The 22,927-nt window shown below is 33.0% G+C and overlaps 1 long non-coding RNA gene across 1 annotated transcript in view; it reads left to right on the forward strand.

Moving 5' to 3' along the window:
* The window catches only part of LOC132741234 (uncharacterized), a 34,426-nt gene extending 11,728 nt beyond the window's left edge, over positions 1-22,698 (forward strand). Inside the window, exons 2-8 of the long non-coding RNA XR_009627257.1 lie at positions 521-614; positions 1,197-1,260; positions 1,823-1,881; positions 2,229-2,279; positions 14,316-14,372; positions 14,659-14,838; positions 15,128-22,698. This is a non-coding gene — a long non-coding RNA (uncharacterized LOC132741234). The remainder of the gene's footprint in view (positions 1-520; positions 615-1,196; positions 1,261-1,822; positions 1,882-2,228; positions 2,280-14,315; positions 14,373-14,658; positions 14,839-15,127) is intronic.
* The last annotated feature ends 229 nt before the right edge of the window (positions 22,699-22,927 follow it).

Raw genomic sequence — 22,927 nt, forward strand, 5'->3', positions numbered from 1 at the left:
TATACCATGCTTAAATTTGAATAATAAGTTACAGGAAAAACAATTCTCGTGAATGTATGCCAAGTACGTCAAAATACAATCCTTAAATTTAAATCATAAGTTATAGGAAAAATCATTCTTGCGAATATATGCCAAGCACGCCAAGGAGAGATACAATCAATAAGTATTTAAAGATGATCTCGTATTGTACCTTTACGTTATTTCTCAAAATATAAACTATCGTTGGTTACATTTAGGCGTTTATATTGAAATGTGAAGTCTATTAATATTTTATATGATATTAATTAAAACATTTTTGAATCAATATGGTCATTGTCATTAAAATAGTGAATTCTTTTTATCCTCGCCAGCTTTATTAAAACATTTTATTTGTGTCAATTATTATAATTATCAACAGTGAATTCTTAAAATATGGTTTCAGTTATGCTATTGGATGCACACATATAGGTTTTATGTAACGAAATGTGCTACAACATATTGAATAATATTATTCTTGTAATTTTATTTATAACTTGACCAGTTCTTCAAACGACATCGGATGTCCCAACTGTCGAGCCACACATAGCATTCCGTCAACTGGTGTAGCCGGTTTTGACACAAATTACGATTACGAGGTACAAAGTATATCAACTCTCTTATCTAGTTTTAGACTAAATAACGTGTATGATAATAGGCAACGGGTAGGTTTGAAAATAAACACAATTTAATGTTAAATTCCTAACGTTAGATATGGAAACACGTCAATGAAATTTATATCGGAAATAAATAATGCTTTATAAATTGCCAAAGTTAAATGTTTATTTACACTTACTCATTCACATTCTACAGTATGTTTTCTATCTAAATAGACTCTTAATGTTTGCTAATAGTATTGTTTTAGTACAATTGTATGTATAACGTTTGTCCGGTTTGTATTGCACGAAAATGAAACCCTTTTTGTTAATTTTCAACTCCAGCAATATTTTGTTTTGTTTTAAACATATATATCACATTTCATCCTTTCCTCTGCTCTTTATTATAGAATGTAAGATTTTAAAACTCTTTTATTGCATCACTCTTTCACATTCTTGTTAATCTTAGAATAATAAATGTAAAGAATTTGGCTTCCAAGTATGAACAGGACATTAGTCTTGTATACCCTGAAAGGTTACGAATATAATTTATTATTTCATCATGTCCTCTGTTTATTATCATAGCACCATCAAGAAGCCGACCGCCAGAATTTGGTTTCCAACCAAGTATGAGCAGAACATCAGTCTGGTATATCCTAAAATTTTGTATAGATCATCAAGATGTTAAATATACTTGCTTTACAAATCATCAATTTAAAGATATTGATAATGTGGGTAAATGTAACAAAAAAAATTAACAAAGATTTCATTGTTACACATTAGTCTGTAAAGTTTGGAGTAAAGAATTCTGTACTGTCAGTTGTATACAATTACCGATTCATTTTTGTGTTCATGGTTTATATTTTGTTAAGAGAAAAATAGCCATTAGTCATCTAAATTAGTACTGTTATAAAGGCAGGGTTGGGGTCATTACTTGGCAAAATGAATGCATTCCATTACCATTATTTTGGGGTTTGGTGCATTATCAGTACCAGTACCATTACTTGATTTTGGGCAATTATGCAGTACATTACCATTACTTTTAAGCATAAGACAATTTCTTTTTGCCAAGCTGAGATGTTTTGTAGCTTATATTTATAAAAAATCATGTACATTTGTATACATATATTAAATTTCTAAATATTCATCTCTGTGTTTTTCCTTAAAATAAAAATACAACCAAACTGAATTTACCTAAAATTGTATTTAAGGGGGAATTGCTTGATTGTTGGCATCTGTGGAATTATTGCCGGCATCTGTGAGTTTACAAGTAAGTGTTGCAAACATTGGAGTGACTTTTTAGAAAAGAAACTTATTTGTAAAATCAGAATGGTTAAGCGGAAAAGCAAGAAAGAAGTGGATTTTTGACTGGAGAAATTCCAAGCAAGAAATGTTTAGAAAGCAATCTAAGTACAACACTTTTATTGAAATTATTGATAACGTTCATATTGAAAATGCACCAAAAATAAAATAAAAATAAAATATTCTCCAAACGTATGCTGGCTGAAATGTAGAGGTGAACAATTCTACAATAACGGTTTTATTAAAACATATTTTTGTTTTTTAAAGTTTTGTTTTTTCGTAACTCAGCTTTAACATTTTTTTTTATTTTTGAAGGAAGAATAAGACGAATGGAACAGCGTGCTCTTCTGAATGATTCTTGTTCATGTAAGTATTTTAACTGTTTTATACTTTCACCAATCAGATATTGACAACATAAACACAACAATATATATATGTTGTCAATATTTGAACTATATATACATTGTTTTCAAAAAGCTTTTTGTAGTTTGTCCAAATGATTCTTTTATATAATTTTCATAAATATTTGAAATGTGCCCAATTGAAGACCTATACACTTTAAATAATAATGTTTGTCCAGAAATTAGCTTGAAAAGTATTGAAGGAACGTATTAAAAATTCGCAGTGATAAAAATCATTGAAAGGAAATGCAGTGTAAAAAACCAAAAATTCTACCTTGTTCAACTTGGTAATAATCAATATTTATGATATTTAAGAATATCAATAAAGGCTTGCCCGGAGGGTACCTTCTTAAATATCAAACATATCTCTTGACAGTTCACAAGGTAAGAGGAAATGCAATGTCAAAGAACCATAACTCTAGATTACTAACTTTTTGAATTATTTTTCAGTAAAATACATTTATTTGATCCTTGCTTTCCAAATAATACTTGATAATGCTTGTAACACTTTTGGATATAATTTTAAGTCTTGATTCATTAACCGATGTCTTTAATATTAGAGCACATACCTTTGATGGTCTACTAACTTTTGTTACTTGGGTCAAGGTCTTGGTCACTTTTTAAGGTCAAGACCTAGCAATGGTAGGATATGACGTCATCGCTGGCGTCGGTCCGTCCGTTAGCAATTTGGTTTTCGGATCATAACTTAAGTCCCATTTGGCCCATAATAGTCAAACTTCATAGGATGATTGTCCATATTAAGTAGAAGACTATTTGTTTTCGGGTCCTAAGGGCAAAGGTCAAGGCACTTACCTTAAAACTGAAAACAGTTTCCGTTCAATTACTTGAGTATCAATCAACCTACAGCTGTATAATTTTAAAGGATGAACAGCCATGTCCAATACATGACCCCTTTTGATTTTAGGGTCCTAAGGCAAAAGGTCAGGGTCACAATGATCTTTATTCAAAGGATGAAGGTTTCTGGAGCATAACTTGAGTTCCATTTAGCCCACATTGTTCAAACTTAACACATGAAGGATGATTGTCAATATTGAGTAGAAGACCACTATTAATTTTTGGGTCACAAGGTCAAAGGTAACGGTCACTATAACCTTAAAACTAAAAGCTGTTTTCGCTCAATTACTTAAGTATTAATCAACATACAGCTGTAAAATTTATAGGATGAACAGCCATGTCCAATACATGACCCCTATTGATTTAATGGTCATAAGGCCAAAGGTCAGGGTCACAATGACCTTAACACTGAAAATTGTGGTGTTTTGGAGCATAACACAAGTTCCATTTGGCTAACAGTGTTCAAACTTCATAGGATGATTGCCTATATCGAACAAGAGCCACATTAACATGGCCATCTCCCGCCGAATGTGTTTGCTCATTGGAAGAATGTATATTAAGTAGAGCAGAATAATTCAATTTTGTTCATGAAAACTGATGGCTGAAGTGAGTACAGATTTGAAACCTATGTTTATACTGATGGCTGAAAATAGCATAGGGCAAAAACAAAAAAATGATGCAGGGTAGGTTATCATTCTTGTGTGCTGCACTCCTCCCACCTATGAAGTTTCAAGTTGATACCTCAAATACTTTTTGAGATATGTTCCGGACAAAAAGTATGAAAAATAAGAAAGGGCTATAACTCAAAAATTATAAAGGGTAAAGTTATCATTCTTGCGCACAGCATTACTCCCAAATAGGATATACCCATCTATGAAGTTTAATGTTGACTCAAAGACGTTTTGAGTTTTGCTCCACTCAGAAGAAAAAATAAGTATGAAATAAACAAAGGGCAATAACTAAAAATATGAAGGGTATAGTTATCGTTCTTGTTCACTGCACACCTCCTGATTGAGATATATCCACCTATGAAGTTTTAAGTTGTTACTTCAAATACTTTTTGAGATATGCTGCGGACAAAAATGTGGGATGGAAGGACGGACATTTTTACCAGAACCACATTATGGGGTTTTCTTTTGTTATTTCTTTTGTTCTTTTTAATCCCACAATGCAGAAAATAACCCCACAAGAGAAACGGAATGGATGACATCAAAGACATCTATTGTTACGAGCACAATAGACCAAACCCCATAATGAAGCTCTGGTATGTACGGACGGAAGGATGGACGGACGGACGGAGACTAATAATATATCCCCCGCCGCCTTTCGGCGGGGGTAATAAAAGATTCATACCTATATTGGGGTCGCAATGGCCAACTCACACTTTCCCAATATCTTTCAAATATCATTTAAAAACCTTCTTGATTTTTTAACGTACAAGAGCATAAACCGAGGACTGTTTAAATATTTTGTTAGCTTTAATTCAAATATCTATGTTCAAAAGTCAGTATTTCCTATATTTCTTTTATAAAAATGGAAAATTCCCCCAGTCGAACACTATTTCAGAGATGCTTCCAGAAAGTTGGCATTCTACTTATATTTGAAAGAAAGAAATGGAATACTCTTTTAGTTCGTTATTTTTAAGCATACCTTGACAAAACAAAACACTAACAGTAAATTATCTAAAGCTTATAAGTTAAAAAAATTATCATTTATATACTTTTTTGTAAATTATCTTAATGTTTATCAAGTGAGGAAAATTCAGTTCTGAATTTGTGTAGGAAGAAAATTAAAACAAAAGAAAAACTGTACAGGTTCTTTTTATTTCGTGGAAAGATTTCGATGGTGTGTAAAATTTTATTCTTCGACATTCCAATGGCATTTCCTTTTTAATAAGATTGTTGTTTGATTCATTAGTCTTCTACACATATTCTCACTATTTAAACCTAGTGAAAGCTTGTACATTTGATTTATTCAATTGCAACAGCTGCATATAGCGATTCACTTACGTGTATGTACGCGCACGCGTATGTGTGCGTGTATGTGCACGCGATCATGTGTGTATGTGTATGTGTGTTTATCTGTTATATAGATTCTAAAGAGACCTTAACAAATCCTTTGGTAAAACTTACATTTTTTCAACCATTCTTGCCCGGACTGTTTCTTGGGTAAAAGGCTTCCGAAGTTGTTTAAAGGATTTGATTCCATGCAGAAATCTGATTGCCATGACAACCCAAAGAAAAAATAATGGATTAAGAGAAAAACCAAAAAGATCTAGAGCACATATATTGTGCACAATGCATTGTCTTGCGTAGACCTCTACCAATATTTTTCAAATGTATAAAGTAAAATTTTAGAATCCTTTTCTTCAAAACGACAAGGGCTGAGCTCAGATATTTAGCATGAAACTTTGTCTGAAAAAATTCTATTAAGATTGTTTAAATTTAAGCTTGAGAGTCAAGAGGGGCCCTGCCCCAGGCCATGGTTATCTCCAAATCATATCTAAATAGTGATCTAATAGTCTTTTATACATGTGTACATGTTATGCAATTTTTTTATGGAGTTTGTTTAAAGGGCATTTCATCTAGCAAAAGAGATTTTTGCATTTCAGAAATATTTATAAAACGTTTTAGGTTATGATCTCTAGCATGCTGTGCATGGATATTTATGAAATACTTTGAGCTTATTGTAAGGACATTATGGTCCACACCTTGTATGTAATGCTGATTTAAAATTTTTGATTTGTGTATGTTTCCAGAAACAGGTAATAGAGACAGGTAATGCTTAAGTGAAAGAATAATATTTAAGAAAAATAACTGTAACTGTATTTCAAAGCTTAATACAACTATGAAATACAAATGATATCTAATATTTTTCAAGTGAGAATACTTTTATTTTGAATCAATTATCATACATGGTTTTTGTATGTGGACATAATAAAAATCTGCAAACTGTTAGTCATTTGACATGCTGGAAAATTACATTGACATCCGAATTCTTTTGACACTACTGCAATATGACCATGTTTTATATTATAGAATCAAAATAATAAACTTCTAATCCTATCATTTAGTTTTCTATTTATGCGGTGGCATAGCATTTTTCACAAATGCAAACTTGTTTGAAACTTTAATTCCAACACAAGTGCATATTTTTCTTTTTTTTCTCACTTGAAAGAAAAACATAGAGTAAAGATAAATAAAGATAATACATTTCCATGTTACCTCAGCTTTAGATAATTTATACATGCTAGATCAAGTCTATTTCTTGTCTTTATTGATATATTTTAACTGCAAACTGTCTGAGTCCGAAGATTTCAAATGTACAAAACATAACAAAAGTGACGTCAAGTCACGTCGCAATAAAATGATATGTACCGTAATAGTTCTAAAATCTATAACACGTCCAATTGTCTAATAATGATACGCGTAATATCTAATACTCCGGGCTGCGAAATTAATTAAAAACTTTAAAAAAGTATAAGTCTACAGAGTATCAAATCACTTGTTCTTAAAAAATCACTTGTTCTTAAAACTTCACTATAATGCCAATCAGTGTATGAATTTGCAATCGCGAGCACCGGTTTATAACAATAAATGTTTATTAGACGTCTCTATGGGATACAGCGTAGAAATGGGTAGGAAAGTCAGGCAATACTGGTTCGAACTCTAACATCTCTCACCAAGCCATCTCCGCTAAAAATACGTTTATGTATAACTGCCAGAAGCTATTTCGTTCTGCTGGTATTATCGATTTGTATAAGCACAACATCTCCTATTATGGATATGTCTTGATTATTGTTGAGTTTATGGTATTCCCTCAGGGGTGTAAAAATTCCTTTTTCTGTCTGGTCCTAAAATGTTGTAATGTTACTGAATTAAAATTGACCACTTCTTTGACCGTAAAGAAGATAGGATGGTGTTAGTGGATCTTCACCTAATGGATCCCATACGTATGTAAGGGGGGCGGTCATTAAGGTTACACTCTACTTCTGTAATAAGCGTCTGTAGCACTTCGAGGCTTACAAGTGATTTTCCCAGTAACTTCCTTAAACATGGCTAAGTCAATCCGATTAACCTTTCCCACCAGCCTCCATACCAAGGGGCACGTGGCGGTATGAACTTTTAAGTGATGCCATTGTCTGTACAATCGCTCTTCTTTTCAAAATGTAAGCGGTGTAAGCTGGTGCATTATCTGACATCATGATTTTTAGTGCATATGTAAATAAACCAATAAATGCCTTTCCGATAGAACCGTCTTTACATTATATATTTAAAGCTCCCGAAAAGTGAACACTTGTCACTGTAAACAGTGGTTCCCCTTTACTCTATCTTTTGGCAATGGTTGGGCGTTGGGGACATGATAAGGTTTGCCAGTAATTTTTTTTGGAGATAAAACACTTGTGTATTATTGTTTGTTTGTGTTGGGTTTTACGTCACATCGACACAGTATGGGTCAAATCGCGACGTTCCAGCTTTACTGGTGGAGGAAGACCTCAGGTGCCCTTCCGTGCATTATTTCAGGCACGAACGGATACCTGAGTAAAACCACCGACGTTCCGTAAGCTAGCTGGATAGCTTCCCCACAAGAAAGAATCCAAAATCCCTGTGAGGCTTTGAACCCACAGAGGTGAAGGGCAGGTGGTTTGAAGTCAACGACCTTAACCACTCGGCCACGGACGCCCCGTGTATTATTGAATTACTTTTTGAAGTATACGCGGAATCCAAAACCGGAATGTAACTGGTTTCTATGAGCAGAGGTTACAATGAAATCTGTCAATCTGTGATCTTTCGGTAACAGAAAAGAAAACCTGCTGTTACCATCTATAGGCACATTAAAAATACAACTGCCACATCGTATAACATTCTTTTCATCAATGTATAGGTCTAGTTGTTTTACGATATTGGATTTTTTGTTCAATGTGTCATAAAGGTTTCATTACATTTGATACCAGGAACATATTCTTAACTGTAGCTTGGGGGACTTCAATAGGGCTCTTATTTTTTACAAAAGACAGTGTCATAGTAGATAATTCGTTAAATACTGGTATTTTTTGCTGTTGAAAACTTCAGTCCCTGTATCCATAGTTTGTTATCTTGGAACTTGTTGAATGTAACTCCTCTAGATAGTAAATCAGCCGGACTCAAATCTGTCAGAAAGTATCGCCACTTGAATGTACTTGTCAATTTATCACTTTGCTTGATTCTATTTTTCACAAGAACATCAGGTTGTTATGAATATACAAGCCAGCTTAAAACTACTTGGCTATCACTCCAGAGTGTCACGCGTTCACATTCTAGGCTGTTTATAAACTGATCTGCAATTTCTGCACCAATTAATGCTGCCATCAATTCTAGTTTTGGTATTGTCATTTTCTTGACTAGCAACTCTGTATTTTGCCAAAACGAATGAACTCTCCTTCCCGGCAATTGTGAATGCGCATGTCCCTTAGGCCTTTATACTTGCTTATGTGAATATGTGACTGACACGTGCAGTTTTTTTGTTATCCGAAAATAGTTTCAAGCGGTTTCCGTAGTTATACCTTGGTCACAAACCGATTTTATGCGAGTCAGTTCTGCAGTAACATCTTCAGATATATCTCGTCCCACTCCAATTGTCGCTGACATAGCGACTGTAAAATAAGTTTACTCCTAACGATGACTGGGTTCAATATTCCTAGAGTGTCGTATACTGAAGCAGTCTGTTTTAGTATTTCTTTTTTGGTCAAGGGATGTGAAGTACTAATCATTTTACTTCTTCTTAAATGATTCTCCAAATCCCATCGCATTCCAAGTACCTTTGTCGTTGTTTCTTCATTTATAACATTGTCTGTTCTAGCAATATCTCAAAAATTCTCGTAATCTGGTACCTTAGATCTGGAATAACTCCCTACTACATTTGTAGAAGTTCATCAAGGTTTCTTTAGCAGGGGCACTTGATAGTATGTTATCAACAGATAAATCTTTTGACATTTGTTTTGTAAAATATGATAAACAAGATAAAGAAGGAAAGGCGGCGTTTAAAGAACGCAACCGTTTTGTTAAGTCACGCTTTACTGTAGACATATTCTTGAGAATTGTTGTGTTAAGTATGAATGGCGAACAAATGGCTCCAAATAACACTGATTTAAAACAGTATGTATGCAAGGTATTGCTAGGATTGTATGGATCTGACAACCAAACTAATCTTGTGACGTGACGGTCGTCTGCATCAAGTCCAATAATCAAGGCTTTCAATGTCCGTTGTAACGGCATAACGATTTGCTTTGAAGCTTATAAAGACTGACATCAGGTCATTCAATACTGGAGGTTTACTCTCTAAACAAGCATATAAGCTTGTGGAATTATTTGAACTTCTGCACCTGCAGTCAAATACAACTCTAAAGGGCGTTGTTGGTGATCTTTCTTAACTGGATGGTGGGGTATATAGTATGGCTTTTTGGGAGGGGCGACGTCGTATAATACATAAGACTTGTTTTCAAATATTTATGTTCAAAAGTCAGTACTACTATACTGGTCTTCTCTGATTTTCCGTATGCTTGCAACAATATTGGTTCCTTCTGGAGTCTGAATATAACATTATGTGTTCTTCTGTGGGCGATGTATTAATTTGTGTTGAGATGAGGATGATTTTGTTTCCATCGCAACTAAGCGATGAATTTGTTCTCGTTATTACTGTAGGCGACACACGAATTCTGGTAATTGCATAATTATTCTCCATAATCTTTGTTCAGTTTTGTTTTATCTATTCCTAAGCTCTCCACTTTCCAGAACTTTTCCAGATCTATCTTTTCCTTGATATGCGTTGTCATAAGATTCAGAATGGATGTATGGGAGGAACTATTTTCTATGTCCTGATAGTAGATAACTTATTTTTGACTGCACTGCCGTAGGCCCATTTCCTCTGATCACTTTATCATGCACAATCTGCCAGTAATAATCGGCTCCTATGAGACGAGTGATGTTAAAAAATAATCTTTGTGCAACGGATGAGCTAATTTCAATCCTTTTAAGTACGGGATGTCACGCATTCCTCTACGTTTTCAGTTGGACGGCGATTTCTGGAACAATATATACTTTGATATGTATAATTTCTGTGTCTGTTTATAAAGATATGGTACTTGTTTGTAAATGAAGGACCTTTTGTTTATATAGATATGGTAGTTGTTTGTAAATGGCGGACTTTTTTCATTTAATGTTTCACTTGCAAATACACTTGACCCAATCAATTCTTGTGCATTTTACGATAAAATAATTATTTTAATATCGTTCTATACCAATTAAAGTATCAAAATATTAATACCGTCATTAAAATTGCCTATTTAACAGTAAAACATCAATTTACGCCGACTACAGTCGGCCATGACATTCAGGTGCCACGCGAGATCTCGTATGACGTCATTCGCGGGAACAGATTCGAATAGAGTCGTGTATTATATTTAGAACATTTTGTTGACATGATTTCGATATTTTTATTCAAGACAATGTTTTTATTTATTTTCATTAATTTTTTAGTACTTAAATATGCTTTTATTGAATATAAGTCAGTTAATCACCTTTATCAATATCTTTAAAACAAATAATTTATAAAAATATTGGAAGCACATGGGTTCGTAAAGGTCAATCTCGTAATCACGTGGTCAAACATTTTGGCAATATGGCGTCCAAGTGCCGAAAGGTTTACTTGTCGGAAACTATTAGGTAGTTTATGTTCATAAAAAGATTTTTATTTGTCCATCCTTGGCTTATTAACAGATTATATATAGTTTTATCAAGGTATGCTTCACTTTACTTCATGACATGTTCGATGAATGAAACGAGCGTGTCAGATTCCTGGCACGATTATTGGTGGACTTTCCCTACAGGGTTGTCTTCAGCGTTCACGTCATGTCATAGTATATAAACGGGTACGCTGAAGACCTTAAGCTACTCCAAATCCAGATAAATAGTGAGACTCTGTTCATGTGGGTACAATCTTAATATCTGGGGTAAATGTTCTGTGATGAATGACCGTTGAGCTCCTTCGTCAAAAAGTAATTTTACGTCACAGCTTGTGGGGTTTGACTGTACGCTGGCTGTAGGTGTCTAGAGAAGTAAAGGTTTAACTGTTTGTGTGTTTGCGCAGTGTAATATTGACGCATCATTCTTTTTATGCTTTTTCTGCTTTCTTGTTTTCACTGGTGTTTACTGTCTTCTGTTCAGGAAATTGTTCCCTTACAGATTAATTCCAGCGCTTGTATGATGACGTCGTGAACAATGCTTACAGCTTAATTTGGATTCGCAGTCAGGGACTCTATGTTTTCCAAAACTATTAAAAAAACAATTTATCACGTCTTACAATGTCGATTCTGTCTGAACATGTTTTCACTGTGACACTGGTTGCACTGGGTTGAGAGTTTTTGCAGAATATGCACTACCTCGGTGACTTTATACCACGGTGATTATTTTGCTTGTATTTCGTAATAAATGCCGCAGTAGCTGGATAATTCATAGGGGTTTGTAATTCATCTGTAATTGAATTACTTGTTGGACTTTCATTTCCGGCCTCAATGATGGTTAATTCTTTCAGCAAAAGCTTTCTAAAATCACTTAATCAACAATTGGAAGAGCTATGTTCACGTACCATGTTCTTTTTTTTTATCTCGTCGGGAAGTTTATTCTGCATCACTGGTACCTTTAAAGAGTCGTAAGTATCTTCATTTTTCCCAATGAATCAAGACCTCTGATAAAAGATTCTGTTGCATAATAGAAGTCGCGTAGAGATGAAAATGATTTCAAGGGGGGCGGGAACATCAAGTAGGGCTTTCATATAAATTTGAATATTTTTTTCACGTTGCCTGTACCTCTCGTGCAAAAGTTAGACTGCTTTCTGGAAATTTGTATTGGTACGGCTAAAACCTGTAACTGCCTTAAGGGATTCTCCTCTAAGTAGTGATTTCAAATAAATAAATCTCCGAGAGTGATTGATTTGAATGTTTGCCGATTCATTCGATTCCCAGAATACATGCAATTCCAGACTGTTTCCGGAGAAAACGGGAAGGTCTTACTTCGGTAATTTGTGAAACACCGAACTGTTTACAGAAAATATTGAGTCGGAATTCAGACCTGATGGTAAGACATGGCAGCAATATTTCCTCTGTCAGCGTGCGGATGTGTTTGAATTATACCATATAAGGGTGTATTTGTACTAAAATTGTCCAGACCGTAACTTGTGTGTTCGAAAGGTTGTGATGTTGAATTTAAGTTAGAAGTTTTTACTTTTAAATTTTTCTTGATCTTGTTAATTGGTTAATTGTTGACTGCAAAATGTAACTATAATCGTGCTGTATGATCGCCTCCTCCTCCGTCTTGCCATTATTGACCATCGAAAGTACATCTAAAAGTTGATCATGAACATCGTTGATAATCCGTTAGTGAGTTAGTCAAATTTTGAAATAAGTGTTGTGATGCTTTTATTAGCGCTCGTAGTTTTGACAAATTGATTTGTGTAAGATTTCTTTTTTCTCTGATGTATTTTGTTTATTTTCACAATATGTGTATCCGTTTCGCAAGACCAAAATGTCTGAATGACATAACAACTGAATGAACGTCTGATTTCAATGACTGTATTTTCAACTCTGATTTCAAATTTACAAAACATAAAAAGTGACGCCAACGTCACGTCGCAGTAAAATGCTTTGTTCCAAAATAGCGCCAAAATCTATAACACGTCCAACGGTCTAAAAATAATACGCATTATATCTAACACTGATAATAAGATCGTATTTTACATTCGAGTCGACGGATTTTTTAAAAATAAAATGTCTGACTGGGAGCATTAATCAGGTGTTCGATGATGCAGTATCATTCTATTGATCTAGGTTACAAGACTTTTAAGATTTTGCTCATGCATTCTTAATTTTTTGACTGATGCCATTTTGTGTTTAAATGTTGCTTTAGCCGGTGCTAGTGGTTGCAAACGGTAACTTGCACTTTCCAGTACCGTCCTTGAACAGACTCAATCAATCCGAGCCTGCAACAATTTCAATTGTGCCGTGTTTGTGTTTTTAACGGATTATGTTTTCTCTATTGCAAATATGGTAGGCAGGTACCTTCGGTTTTCCTTTAACGTAATGTTAGACGGGATAACTTAGGTCTACATCACTATTGATTAAAAATAAACTTTTGAGTCTTTATTGCCTTATGTGCATTGACTACATTGTTATTAATGTGCAGGGAGTGGAAGCATTCATCGTCTTTCACTGTAACATTCTTCATTTAATAAAGGCTAGTAAAACTTGTGAAATAGGGACGAATGATTTAACACCAACAGCCATTTTTTTTAAAAAAAAGAGTTTGTAATGCATTGCCAAATAATAAGGTATACCAAACAAAAGATAAGCTAATACTCCCTTAATGTCGGCTTTAATGAGCAAGTCATCATACACCTTTAACATATTTACAAGAAATAATACAATTACTCGTCATGAATTTTATTTTTTAATTGAATTTCCATTAGTATTTGTGACGACACTGCTTAAGCTGAAGCTAGAGGACAGAAGAGGCGTTGCACTTTTCATGTTCTGCAATAGTAACGTCTCTGCACTTTTCACTAATTTAATTTTGTTCCCATTGCTGTAGAGTGTTATTTCAATTTACAGAAATACTTTATTACAGGTAGTTTCAATATTCCTTCATTTATATTGTTAAATCATAGATATGAATTGCTCCCTGCTTTTGGCAGCTGCCTGTGAAACTCAGGGTTCACATCCATAATTTCATTTTATTCAATTGTGTTATCCGCGCATTGATGAACAACAGGTCCATACACCTTCCCTTTCATGGAAGTGTCACATAAAACGGTCTATGATCACCGCCATAAGAAAATATCTCTTTTTCATTCAATCTTCTGTAATTTCCATATAAAAATGTTGAAGTATACTTAAACAAGAAGTGTGTCAAGAAGAGTGTTGATTTCAGTCTGCATTAGCCACTGTCGTCAATAAAGAGTTTAATTGAAACTGGGTCTGCAATAATTTCAACATGCCATTGTTGGTCTTAATCATGATTGCCTGTTTTGGCTATTTTGATGTACATGTATTTAAAAAAAAAACGATTATTTTCTTAAACAGTCTTATAAGTGTATTTGTTTTAATAATATATTTCAGGGTACTGCTTATCTATATTCATATGCGAATTTGTTACCTCCAGTCTATTCGTTGCAGGTACTTATTGATTATGCTTTAGTTATGTTTAAAATGTCACTGTGAAAAATGAGCAAATGAAAATATCTGATATCATTTCTTCAAGAATAAGGAGACATTGAAAGCTAAAATAATATAACCATTGATTGCAAATGTAGCGAATAATTAATATATAAATTCAATAAATATTCAATTATATCTGCTTGTTGAATACATATATAATTTTAAAACACTATTTTCAATATGAATTATTTTAATACTCACATTCAATGTATCTAAGTAAATTTGTTCTTGCTTATCATAAAAGGGGCAGCGAAGTTGTCATCAAACTGTGGTCTTGAACATGAAGCTGCAGTATTCTTGTTTATTAGGATGTGCGTTGATGCCGTTTTCTGGGGAGCACATATTGTATGGATCTTCAGACGGAAAACTAAAAAACTACCAAATTACACTTTTATACATATATATATAACCTGGTTATTTGTTGGTACGTAAAATAAGTCATTTGTTTTATGTTTTGGGGAATGCTCAAAATTATCAATTTAATCAAAATGACAAAGTTGGAACGATTAAGGTATTAGCAAACGTATAAGAATAGCTTCTATAATTATTTAAGCGATGGCCATAAAAGATGGTAACTGAAATTAAATTTTATTTTATTCCAAAAATTATTATAGAAACAACAAGAATGAAACATTATTGTTTATTAAGAGACAAGAAAGCTTTCAAATTTGGTGTTTTACGCAATAATGTTTTTACTTTTACTCAAATTTCAGGAGCGATATATATGTGGGGAAACTTCTGCAACTTTAGCAAGGAATGCCCCGGCTCTGGTTTCCATTTTATCAAACTTGCCCTGTCTCTTACAATTTTTGATTTCATTGGACTTATTGTGTATGATTTTTATGTGTTTACGTCCATCATTTAACTAAAGCATTTTCAGTGAAAGTTCGTTAGGTACCATTTTGTAACATTTTACTTTCCTTTTTCTATCTATTCCACCGTGTAAATCGAGTAAAGCAGGAATGTGAAACTTTCGCAGAAATCACGCAAAGGAACGCCTCAATCTGTGAAAAGCTATTTCCGAAACAAGAAACACAATGAGTATACGGACGAAAATATTTGAGTGAATTTAATTAAAAGAAATGAATAAGTTCAAAAAGCTGCTATGACATTATACTTTAATCAGCATAACAACTATTTGAAGGAATATGTTAACTTTCTGAGATCATTCGTGAAATGACTGCCTGGCTACCGTTGTAAAAGCGACCTTTTTGTTTCACCGATATATATTACAGGAGGATGAACGTTTAAGCTTACACGCAAAACGCACGCTCCGGAAAAAACGCACGCACGTTAGACGCTATACGAACGATCGTAACACGCAAGCTTTACGAAACGAAATACGCAGATGATAGCTACGCAATCATGTATTTCAAACGGGTCTGTGTTAGAGCTATAATGCACTCAACCTGGCACAACATTATCTTTGTCGCGCAGCCTCAACAAATGATTTTTGACATTATAAACTATCATGCGCTTATATCAAAAAATAACTGAACGGGTTCGTCTTTATGCACATTTCTGAAAAAAATAATTTGCTTTAGCCCAGAAATCTCTTAGATAGACGTTAATTACGTCGATACCGCTTCTGGCGTAAACAAAATAAAACGGATATGGTAGAAACTTTAGCAAATTAGCGATCAAACTATCAAGTCATTTACATAGAAGCGAACGAAATTAATATGACATTTGTAAACAAAAGGAAAACATACTTTGCAGACCGGCAGCCCAACATATTTTCAAGCTATATGTTTTAGGACTTTACACCTCCTGGACGTTTAGGCCATGAACGTTTCGGCCTTAAAACCACGGTCTTTTCGTCACCTTTTTTTAAATTTGATAAATATATTAAATAAATACCATGTATTATGGGTTATAATATTATATAACACATACTTGCAAACAATTGTATTCATGATTGATATAAAGAAGATTTTTTGGTGATAAATATAATGAAATTTCCCTGGGAAAATAATAACTGATATGATATTTTATATGAGTTCTGAAAGAATTATCAGCTATAAATCTACATGTATATATTTATTCATTCTTTTTGTTATCAAAAAAAAAAAAAATACCATTAAAAGACATTGATTAAAATATGTTTTTTTATATAACAGGTAAGAACAATTAGAAGTGTGAAAAAAAATGAATAAAGCTATATTATTTTAATTATTATAAACACTGGTTTATTATTAAGAACCTTTAATTTATAAGTGTGTAACTGATACTAGGTAACAATTACATCGGTGATGTGTCCCCACAAGCCTTATGAAATTTAATGAATAATTGTAAAATATTAAGAATAATTAAACTTTCATTTTGGGCCCGAAACTGTAAGTGAGAAAAAAATGAGGAAAATGAAGAAACCTGTCAACTTCATGCACCTCCATAAGTGCCAGCTAGGAGGGGAGGAGTGTGGGACTCCAATAATTTTTGAATCATGTGTAAACTATAAAGTATATTGATTTACCAAAAGAGCGGCGCATCATAAAATATCTTTCATAGCAGTTGAAATTGAAATTTGTTGACATTATATGCATTTAATATGCAACATTAAATGCCTAATACCTTCCTTTTTTGTTACTGTCACAAGTTTTAAAAAAGGCGCTGTCTTACCAGGACTTGAACCTCAATTCTGCCGCTCAACCGACTGAACTATATTGTATTAGCCTGTATTCTATTATTGAAATTCGTTCTTGAATGGGTACAGTGAACAATGTGAAATAGGACTTTTTTAAAGTTTTATACCATCCATCACTGTCCCCTTTGGAATAGGTGATGGTATGAAACTTAAAGACCAATTTCTCATTGTTTTATTACTTATCGTTGGGAGTCAAATGTCAAAAGGTGAGAAAAATATGCAGCCTGACTGGGACGTAAGCCAGGGACCCCTGGAATACTGTCCCGCAGCTGACTACCGACTAAGCTATCAGTCCGCTTGCACATCTTCTTCCCTCAATAATGAACAGTTCTAAGCTGTGACTTTACTATAAAGAATTGAATAAATCATTTTTACGGTATATTTTTGTGATTCCATATACCATGCCAGTAATGGATCTCTACTCCAAATAAACTATTGTATTATAAGTGCAGGGACAGGGAAGGCTGATAGTGGATCTGCACACCTCTGTCTGTCCTGGTTTTGGGCATCATAGGAAATTTGCCATACCTTTTTATTATTCAATGAAATTTGGTGGATTTATTTCATAATAATCAAACAGATGTAATTGTTACTCAATATTATAGTAATATGTTGCCTTACTAACTTGGTTTCATTTCCTAGGAGGTTATAATAAGGTAAAATTATCCCATTTTTTAAAGATTTAATGTATTTGCTTGATAGAAAGTTTACCTTAACTTCATAGTCAATATAATTCAACTGGGCTTTCTTATTTAAGCCAATTAGATGTATTAGTTACTTGATAGTATAACATTATGTGGCTTTACTAACTTTGTTTCAGTGACCAGAAGCTTTAAACTAGGTAAACTTACCCCAGTTTTCAATGATTTAGTGTGGTGAAGTTATTAATAAGGCATCATAGAAAATAAGCCATAATTTCTTAAATTTTCAATGAAATTTGTTCTTATATAAGTCAATTTGATTTAGGTATTACTTAATATTATAATACTATGTTGCTTTACTAACTTTGATTTATTTACCACGAGGTTATAATCAGGTAAAATTATCCCCCATTTTTAATGAATTAGTGTGTTAGCTTGTATAGTTATACATCATAGGAAATTAGCCATATTTTTTTAATATTCAATTAAATTTATTAAGATATTCTTATTTTTATCAATTAGATACATGTATGTTTGTTAATTAATATAATAGATTTATCTTGCACTTATAACTCTGTTTCATTTCCTAGGCTTTTATAATACGGTCAAATTCCCCATTTTGTAGAGAATGTGTACTATTTTAAGACAGTTAGGCATCTTAGGAAATTTGCCATAATTCTTATATTTTGTAATGAAATTTGGTGGAACTTCCTTAGTTTTGTCAATTAGATATGTTTGTTAGTTAATTTACATGTCGTAGATTTATGTTGCACTTATAGCTTTGTTTAACTTCCAAATCTATTATAATAAGGTAAAATTTTCATATTTTGTAGTGATTTAGTGTATTATCTTGGACAGTAAGGCATCTTAGGGGATATGCCATAATTCTTATATTTTGTAATAAAATTTGCTAGGACTCCCTTATTTTAGTCAATTGAATATGTTTGTTAATTAATATAATAGATTTATGTTATATGAAAAACTCTGTATCATTTCCTAAGAGGTTAGGTTTAAGGTGAAATACCCGGTGTATCGACATTTTATGCGCTTTCTTTAATAGTTGGGGTCCAAATGGAATTTTCTATAACATTTGGAATTTAAATGGAGAATTATTGGAATCTTCTTTTTTAAGTCATCTAATTAAAGCTTTTAATTAATAAAGTTTATTTTGATTGAGTTATCAATTACATTTCTTTTCATAGAGATCTCGTATTATTCCCTTTTTAATGAATTGACCTACCTATGAAGCATGAAATTGATATTGTAGGAAAATTTATACAATCAATTGAAATTGTACAAGTCGCAAGGGATATTAGTATGCAAAATGGGTACCAATTAACCTGTTCTTACAAATTTATATACTGGTTTCAACATCCAGTTCTCAGACTGAGTCAATTCCACTACAGACTCCTGATAGAGTGGGTGTTTGCTTGCACTCTTGAATAAATTTGTGGACTAAATTTTATGGTGGCTGAGTTGGTAATGGGACATTCCGGACAATGGACATTTCCTATCAGACACGTAAAACCAAATTTTGGGACACTCCGGAACAGATTATTGGACATTTCGAACCAGATATTTGGACACTTTGGCCCATACATTGGACACTTCGGACCAATCTTTTAGACACTTTATACTTATGTATGGGATGTATCGGACCAGATTAAAATATATTTTTTTGTTATATACATGTATATCGTTATTTTTACAAAGACCTGGAAAAACGACAAAATGCCATGAGCGCCGGACAAAAATAGAACAAAACTTCTTAGTCGTAATTTCAAGTTTTCAAGTTTTCGTCTTGTGCCTAGGGAAGAAAAAGTACGACATGGTACATATTAGCCACCATAGAATTTTCTTATCTAGGAAAAAAAGGTTAGCTATTTTTATTTGTACAAAAATAAAGAAATAGTACAACTATCAATAAATGTCTCATTCCATTTTAGTAAACAATAATTATAAAACTCGTAATATATTTTATTGTAATTTTTGTCAAGAGTGTGTGTGTGTGTGTGTGTGTTTTTTTTTCAAATTGTATTAATTTAGAATTTATTTACCTGTTTTTTTTAACTATTCAGCCGTATTTGTCACGATTTAGAGGTGGTCACTATTAAGCACATACAATGTGTAAGCGGCCGGACAGCTCAGTCGGTACAGCCGCGTAACGGTATTCTGAGGGTCACGGGTTCGAGTCCACATTTTTCTCACCCTGGGACTTACATTATCACCCTGTGACTTGCATATACAGTAGGTTTACAACTATTCTGTATTTAAACACATAAAATGTATAAGCAGCCGAATAGCTCATAGGGAAGAGCCGCGGAATGGTATTCCGAGTTTCAGGGGTTCGAGTCCCTGCCATGCTGTTACATATCAATATAAATCTGTTAAGAAAAATGGGAAGGAACTGTCTAAAAAAAAATATCACCATAAATAGGATTCGGACAGTCTTTGATGAAACGTCAGAATATGAAGTGGTAAGAGGGGGGGGGGGGGGGGGCTGTGCTAGTCTAATTACCATCACATATGATGTCTGACGAACGTCATATCGGATATATTGTTACGCATATAAACACCTGTTTGCTGAATTGAATATCAAAAATTAAATAGTAATTAAATCTTAAGCGTATGTAAAATAAGATTAAAACTAATCTTCGGCGTAAAGCACGTAGAAATCTGATATTCACCACGAGGTCACAAACTTTAAAATTTTAATGTAAAGATCACACTAATATTTCTTTATAGAATATTTCTATTCTTTGATAGGGACACTGAACATCTTTTACACGTTAAAGAAACCCGAAATTTACAAAATATATCTATCTAAGATATTCTCTTACTTCTCAATAGTAACAGAAGAAAAACACGGTACTTAAACGTTTAGACGAACGCAGACGCACGCAAAACGTTTAGCACTGGGAATAACAAATGCACACTTTCAAACGCACGGTAAACAAACTAAACGGTAAACTATGCACGCTTTAGAAAGTGTTTCAACAAACCCTCGTTGCACGATATACGCACGCACGATATACGAAAAACGCACGCACAAAAAACACTATTTTTGACAACTGAAACGTTCACCCTACTGTAGTACAATAACGCATTTAAACGCTCAATATTTTTGATATTCCAATAACCTTAGATATTTGCTAATATACCAGTGTCGTATAATACTAAAAGAAATCAGATAAATTATGATTCAGGTACTATTAATGGGCTAATCAGCAAAACTTTGATGTATCATTCACGAATTTGGTTAAACTCCAAAAAAATGTCTTAGTCACAGTTCATCTGCTAATTCATATAGGACCACATTCATACAGTACACCGAAATATGCATCAGTTATGTACGTTGGTTTCCGGAAAAACATATGCGGACGCCATGTCAAGAAAATGAACAGTAGGTTTTAAAATTTTGAATTATTTTTGTAAATATGAAGTACATATGTATAACTGAAAATAAATCGAAATGCTATTCGACCCGCACGTAGTTCCTTGATAGTAGCTAAGTCATGTATTGTCATTTGAAGCAGTCTTTTGTGAAATGTTTGTTGTCGTTGGTTCAGTTATATCAAACATCTAACATATTGATCAAGAACATGATAAAAGAGAGGCTAAAAGTACTATTAACAATCACACACTGTTGACAAGTAATTATTTAAAATGGAAATCAAAAGAAAGTAACTTGGCCAAAATTCAGATTGTGATCAAGTTTTGGATATGTGTTCTATAAGCAAACATAAAATACGCTATAATTCTTCGCTAAATACAAAAAATAAATACTTTGGTGATTAACAAGTTTTTTAAGAAAGAACAAATACGTAACCTTGACATGTTCAACTTTTCGATGTCTGTGTATAAATAAATAAATCTATTGATTTAAAATTATTTTGTTTTGAAAATGTTGTTTTTCATATGCAATTAATGTTAATATTACTTTACATTTTGGAATTATTGACATGGAATATAATTTGTATGCCAAGATATGCTTTGAATGATATGCAGTGACACACACATTATCATGTATTTGAACATAATTTAAAACCTTGCAGACAAACTTTTTAGTTTTGATTGAAATACTTATAATGTCCCTTTCAATCTAACTCTTTAAATAATAAATCATAACTGGAATGAAGTCTAAGTGTACTGTATGGAAACGTCGGTCGCTTTCTATGGTAGATATATAAAGGATTAAACTTATTATATGTAAAATGATAAGAATCTTCTTGTTAAAAAGCAGTCTGTCATATATTCTTATCTTCTTTTTCCAATCGTTTTAATCATCTATGTGAAAAGATGCAGGATATTTACCTCGCTAAATGTCAAGACTACATCCGTTTGATCGAGCAAGGGCTTGGACGACAACTTGCACTTTCCAGTACCGTCTATGATCCGCAACATGTTCAATTTTTTAGTTTTTGAGTGTTCCATTAAGGGGTTCCATTTTTCTCAATTCTGTGAATATTTCTCGTCATCACAGACAAAGGTTGATTAATTGTATATTATTTTGATCTTATTGTCAGTCATATACTCACGTTGAATGATTGACACACATAAACCCACGACAACATTCTTTTTGAAAACAGTCCGCATCAAACGACAATTGATAAATGGATAACTGAACAATAAAAGGGTTGCATAGCATTTTGATTGGTTTTAATAAAGCTTATATTTAACATCCCAAATTAACAAAACCCCTAAAAAACTTACTGTTTATAATTGGTATCATATATCATTTAACCAAAAACAAACATATCTTTTTAACGACTTACAAGTTTTGATGAACTATATAAAGTTGATCCCCTGTGCAATTGAGGTGTTATATGACACATCAAAATTAGCAACACACAAATCGCCTTCAATACGCTAACCAGGTCGTCATCCTCACGAATGATCTTGGAAATATGTTACATTATGTTTTACAAATTATTTTTAAGCAACCGTATGCGCATAATATTTTCAATTAATTTATTCTAAAATATAGTGATTTATTTAATTATTATTTGATTTTATTAACCTAACCTGTCATTTGCATACTGATTATACGGTTTATAATATATAAATGTTCTACGTGTAGTAAGATCGAGACCGCGAATGTTCATTTTATTTCTTTTTTTCTCTCTTTTTTTCAACATTATTTAGACTATGACTGTTTTAATGTTGTTTGTTTTGTACGAATTGCTCGTATTAATAATTATTATGTTTTGAAGTCTATATATACTCTT

Source organism: Ruditapes philippinarum, unplaced genomic scaffold (assembly GCF_026571515.1).
Source record: "Ruditapes philippinarum isolate M1 unplaced genomic scaffold, ASM2657151v2 ctg255_1_1_1_1, whole genome shotgun sequence".
NCBI classification, from domain to species: Eukaryota; Metazoa; Mollusca; class Bivalvia; order Venerida; family Veneridae; genus Ruditapes; species Ruditapes philippinarum.